Genomic DNA, 7071 nt, shown 5'->3' on the forward strand with positions numbered 1-7071 from the left:
GGTGGGGTTGGGGGGGTGTCACTATTCTCTTCTCAATAACTGCTTGCTATGAACACTAAGCCAATCTTGATTCATGTAGTAGCCAAGCAATTGTCTCCACTCACATTATTTTGTTACAGTAAGAGGATGGTGGTAAAAAGGGTGACAATTTGAGATTGTTTCCACGGACAGACTGGCAAAGATAGGAGATGCATTTGCAGACGATGATGCAAGAGATAGCGGCTTCATTGTTGTTGGAATTTAAGATGTTTTTCAAGCAGAATCTTGTGTACTGTACTCAAGAGGCCCTTGGATTCGCAAGCTAGTTTAACATCAGACGAGGTTTATTTTTAGGTGTCCTAATGATTTTGAATTTAGAAATTTTGTACCGGAAGTTTTAGCTTGGTGAATAAAAAAATTAGGTTTCTTTGTAGGGTTTTTATTTTAGGTGTTTTGAAAAATAATATAATTTGGTTTTTTCATTTAATTTGAAAATTTAGGTTAATCTGTGATATAAATTGTAATTTTCAAAATATAATGTGAGTGTCATACTCTCCGTAAGTACGCGACATTACAAAGACCTTTCCTAAATGGGTTGAGAGGTTTTCTGTTTGATAAAGAGTCATTACCTATAATAATAGTTATTAGGAACCCTAACTCGTGTTTACAGATTCTAAGCAAGAGACTAATTACATAAATATAAAAAATTAAAACTCCTTATATGTTTTATCTAAGGTAAATTGCATTATTTTTCTTTGTTTATGATTATTATAGTTTGATGTTGTTTTTATTTCTATCTATGTATCTATAACAAGACCATCATGATGAACAAACCCTTGTTTTCAAGGTTAAGAACCTAGTCTAAAAGCTATGTTGTTTATGGTTGCTATAGTTTGATATTGTTTTTATTTCTATCTATATATCTATAACAAGATCACTATGATGAACAAAATATCAAGATAATTATTCAAAAAATGGTAGTCATTTACAAAGATTGGTATTAGATGTTGTCATTTACTCTCCATGCATATTGCACTAGAATAAGAACCTAGACAGGAACTGTGCCATATTCTTTAGTATATGGAATAGAAACAAAATGCCGTTGAAATTAGAAATCCCCTCGTTAAGGATGTTGATAGATTGAGTAGCCGCAATATGTCATCATCAACTTTACCATAAAAGAATGGCCAAGGTATATGACAAGAAGGTTAGACCTCGTGTGTTCTAAGAAGGAGATCTAGTGCTGAAGAAAGTATTGTCTCCACCAAGAGAAGGCCATAGCAAGTGGGCTCCAAATTATGAATGTTCTTATATAATAAAGAAAGCTTTCTTAAGAGGAGCTTCGAAATTGTCTAGAATGGATGGAGAAGATCTAGCCAGACATGTGAATTCTAACTTTGTAAAAATATATTATGTCTAAATGTGTTCGATGTTCTCCAGAAATCAATAAAGTAAAATTTGGCCATGATTTCTTTATGTAAAGAACCCTTTTATTGCGTTGATCTTGCGATATTTATTTTGTTTTTCTTGAAAGAATTGATTTTATGCATGATTACAAGAAATGCATCATAAAGTGCTCAAAGATGAAATTTAAGCATTTCACGGTAAAGAGGTGACCAAACCAGAATAAACCCCAAAGCAAACTCTAAGATAAAACCTTGTCTTTGATAGCATTTTTTTGAATGTGCATGGATAAATGGTTAGGTAATCATCTCTGTAATTACACATATTTTACTGGGATAAGAACAAGGTTTATCAATTCTAACAATGTGTGTTTTGAAATGAGGAAAGACCATTTTGTCATCCATTCACTTTCTAAAAATTATGTCCTTTATGGTCCATATTTGAGCTAGATTACGCTTAGTCCTCATGACAACCCGAGCTAGGATTATACCCCACACTAGGGGCAAATAAGAGACATTTGGAAGACACTTATATAATAAATAGGAAAATAAAAGGTTAAGAAAAAGTCCAACGAAGGTGAAATGACAAAAAAGAAGAAGAAGAAGAAAAGACATAGACTAGGGGGCAGAAAATATTTATGCCCATCTTTCATTATCATCCAGACAAAGTAGTGAAGATGGATGCTAAAATTGATCATGTAATATTTGGTCTTTCAGTATCAACCAGACAAAATAGTGATGATGGATGCTGGAATTGATCATGTAATATATGGTCTTTCATTATCATTCAGACAAAATAATGAAAATAGATGTTGGAATTGATTATGTCTCATTTGGCTTTTAGTATCAAGATAGAATCTCTAAATGACTTTTATAAATTCAAAAATGAAAAATCAGTTATTTTAGTATAACCCATGTTAAGAGAATTCTTATCGTTAAGGTTAACAAGGTTATATGTCTATTCCCTACAAAGACAAAAAGATAAAGATGATTGATGAATAGTTGATCCTAGGTTATGTGAAACCCTCAAACACCTTTTGAAAATGTAAAATTCCTTTCTTTCATAGCCCATAAATATAGCCTACATTACAAGCCTTTAGAAGTCTTTTCTAATCAAGGGCATATAACTTGGTTTGATAAATATTGGTCTCATGATCCACAAGACTTGATAAAGAAATGGTAATCTATTGTTATCCGTGCAAGAAAAATGCTAGTATGAGATATATATATATATATATATATATATATATATATATTACGTGTCAATAATTAATTGGTACAGGTATATAAACAAAAAAAAAAACACCCATACAGGAGGAGATAATTACTCCAACTCAAAATCAAACAACTTTCATTCTCCATATAAAAAACCCTAACCCTATTGATTTGTCCCTTTCTTTCTTTTCCAGTAACTCACTCCATCCTCTGTCACTTTTTTCTTAAATTATTGTCCAGGAACATGTAATTCCAAAATATTTTTTTTTAATAACCTCACTTTTGCTTTCTTTAACTTCTTATGTGGTGTGCTCCCAATAATCTACTTGCAAAGAACGGTGGTGTGCTCCCAAGAATCCACATGAAAGGAATACGGTATAACAAATTAAAACATGTATAATTAAAAACCTATATTTGAGAGATTTTATTTGTAATTTAGAGATAATGTATTTTACTTTATTAACTAATTTTATTGATGAGAATAATAATTTTGTTTGATTTTTTGCAAATTATTTGTTAAATGTGGTTGTCATCATATGCTAATATTTTTAATTATTAATGTAATGTATTTTATTTTAAATTTATTAATTGGATGAGGTATAAAAAAATATACAGAAAAATAGGGATTGAGATTTATGTTAAACAGAGCATGCAAAACAAAGCATGAAAAATGTTGCAGAAAGTAAAGGAAATTGGGAATTGAATTGTACAGTTACATGCAATAAACATAAATGTAGGCTTCCAGACATTGTTAAAATCGTTGGTTGCCAACCCATTATGGTAAAGTAGGGATTGATGATAAATTGTTGTATTTCTTCAAACACGAAAAGGTTTAAATGATCAAGAAATTCAAAGAAATTTCTGCATTTATGATTGCTTTATTTTGGTAGCCCTTTTGAGTGATTTTCATCCTTTTTAGTGTTAAATTTATAGATCTGTGTTTGGTACTTCAAATAGAGTTAATATATTTTTAACTGATTTTTGATGAAAGTTTTAGTTTGTTTTTCAGTATATAGAATAACCCATTATATAACATCTAAAATGGCCAAATATTTATTTATCTGCTTAAGTGTAGGCTTAAAAACTTCATTTCAAGAAAAGAAAAGGATTATATAACATATTTCTTAACACTATTATTCTTACTTATTTTTTTTTTTTAATTTCAGCTTGTTGAACCCATCATCACATCACATTACTTATTTATATTTGGAGCTGTCAAGTTTTTGGGTTATGCATATTACTCCTCCAGATTTGTCAATACAACTTAAAACTTTTTATTAATTTTGGAATTACAAAAGATCTAGATACATTTAATGATAATAATAATAATAACCCTTTTTATTTTTATTTCTGCTTAAAGTCAATTATATTCTCTCATTCATTTTTATTATATTTTTTTCAATTACATTCGCTTATGTTATATTTTATATATAACAACATTATTATTAAATTTAGTCATTTCAATTACAAATATATATATATTTTTAATTCTAAAATATTTATTCCATTGATATGTAATACATATACCACTACAATAATCACAATCTTATTAAAAAAAATAATTAATATATAAAAAGGAGAAAATATTACGGCTATGGTTCATGGGGTGTTGCTTTATTTGTATGAGCAATGATAGTTGGTTCATGGATTCATAATTAACTAAAAAGCTCAGATTACTTCTTTAATGCCTAGAGTCCCTTAACTTGTTTAGTGTAGCATGATCATTATTATTGCAAAATATCTAAAATCACTTTTACGTTAACATTTCTTTGTCATATTCAAGAGTTTCTTTGTCATATTCACGAGTTGCAGGAAAGAAAAGATGTAATCCTAACTACTGGTATAAATTTGTACACTATTATAGTAAATTTTACTAGTTGCAAAAATCAGCAAAGTTTAGGGAGGGAGCTTTCTTTGCAGTAGCCTTCTTATCATTTGTTAGTTATGGCACTGCTTGTATGCGTCACCATGCTTATATTTAGGTGTCCATTTGTTAATCTTCATCTTCATTCTTTTGCAGGAGCTGACATGACTAAAAGATTGATGTCTTCTCCCAAGTGCAGGAGTGTCGAAGTAATAAATAACCCGGCAAGACCGGGGTCGAACCACAAGGAGGTTAATTGTACAAATTATAAACAACAATAATAACAGTAATAACAACAACTATAATAATAATAATAGTAGCAGTAGTAGTAGTAGTAATAATAATAATAATAATAATAATAAAGAAAGAGAAGAAGAAGAAGATGATGAGAACTTTGAGATGGAATATTAATGTAACGATTAAACAATGATAATAACAAATGTCAAGGTTAGAGGTTCCACTAATGGTATATCAAACAAGTATAGTATAAACTCTTATTATTGAATTGGAAACCACACACAAAGGAGGTTCCAATCAGATTATATATTGTTAACATGATTACATTAGTCATCTTATTCAATTAATGCTAATACTTGTAAATCTCGTCAAGCATTCATGATTATAACTTATGTTAACAACAAATCAAGTTCCTTTCATAGCTCAGGTGTCGGTTATACCATACATTATGGGCTATGAAAGTGCCAAGCATTTGTTGTACCAAGTGTTATACAACATAAATCAAGATTAGTCATTTAACAAGCAAAGTATTAAAGAGTGAACAAGATAGCAAATATAAAACATGTTAGTATCAAACATTAAAGTCCATATTAAGTTTACATTATACTTATTCTTACACCATTAGTGTAACCTTTTCACCTTGACATAATTAACTTAGCTAGACATAATGAAAGAAAGCAAAATAGATAAACAAAATAAGAACATAAAAGTTAACTAAGTAAAGGAAAGGAAATGAAAGGCATAAACTTAATATTAATGAAAACAAAGCATAAAAAATACAAAGAGAGAAAGGAAGAGCATGATCTTGATCTGGAAATCAAGATGCCTAAATGCATGGCAAATGCCTCCTTTTATAGGCCAAAAATGGGAACTATTGATTTGATGACTAATTGATAAGTGGGTGACCAACTTTTGACTTGGTGACAATCCTTATCTTCTCTTGTCTGCCCAAAACGTCATTGATAACGTCAAAATTGGAGCCAGTTGTAAACATGAAAGTTGTAGGCAATTGTCTCAGCTTTCTTGTGTAAAAATTTCAGCTCATTTGGACTTCTAGAACTCCAGATATGGCCAAAATACCGAATAGTGCTCGGGCTGGAAGACAGATTCGGGCTTCTTTGTTGTTGCTACAATTTGGACTTGATAATGGCCTTTTTAGATCTTGGGCTCCATATGAAAGTTGTAGGCCTATGTCTTACCTTTCCATCCATATAAATTGGACCTAAATCTGAGATCTGTAGCTCCAGATATGACCCAATTACCGAACAGTGTTCCGGTTTGGATTGCACCGACATCTCTTTTCTAAGTTTGGCCATCTCTTTATCCTTGCAATTTAAGTTCTTCAAGTCATCAATCAATCCTTTCATTTATGTGATAGGCCTGCATTAAAAATAGACATTTACCATAAATTATAGGTATCTTATATTATTAGATACATTATTATAAAACATATTTTAGTTAAGGAGTTATTGATACTTCAAGTGCAAAATGATGATATAAAACCATGATAAAAATGCACTTTTAAGTACTAATCACACCCCCCAACCAGCTTATTACTAGTCCCTAGTAATCAAAGCGTTAAAATAGAAAACAAATTTGCAAATTTCACAAAGCAAGGTATTCATCATTTAACTTCCATTAGTCTATCCAGATAAACAAACTCTCATTAAATTTATATATCTGCTCAATACCACTTAACAAGATATTAATAAACCTTTCTTTTGTGCTCAATGTATCAACACATAATTATGGGGCTTTTCTTGGAAGAAAACAAAATTTTTGTTCTAATGTTTAAGGTTAACTTCCTTGGGTTGGGATTATTATTTTTGTCTTTTTTTTTTCTTTTTTTTTTTTTAACTCTATATACATATACTTTAAAAACATCATGCATCTTTAACCCATGTAACGAGCTTTCAGCTAATGACTCCCAGACCAGTTGGTCTTAGGGCATTAGGTGTTAAGACACCCCTACGAGCTTAGTAACTCGGGTCGCAGATACCGATATGTAGATAGTATAATGTTTGATTCCCTTAAGCTTTTCTCCTTAACCCATGTAACAAGCGTTGGGCCAATAACTCCCAAGTCAGTTGACTTTAGGGTATTAGGTGTTAAAACACCCCTTCGGGCTTAATTGCTTAGGTTAGGGAGGTTACGAAACCAAACTTATCTACATTTTTATTATTATCATTTTTTTTCACTTTTTTCTTCTTTTTTTCATTTTTTTTTAATTATATACAATCCCTTTCCCTTAGTTGTTACCTTTAACAAAAGAACATAAATAATGTAATAATCCAATGTGTAACCCACAATCATATGTTAAAGTGTGTGTGTGAAAATTAAGGTTTAAGAATACATGTTAAATGAGTATATGAG

This window comes from Populus euphratica, unplaced genomic scaffold, assembly GCF_000495115.2.
Source record: "Populus euphratica unplaced genomic scaffold, PopEup_1.0 scaffold33.1, whole genome shotgun sequence".
In the NCBI taxonomy this organism is placed as follows: domain Eukaryota; kingdom Viridiplantae; phylum Streptophyta; class Magnoliopsida; order Malpighiales; family Salicaceae; genus Populus; species Populus euphratica.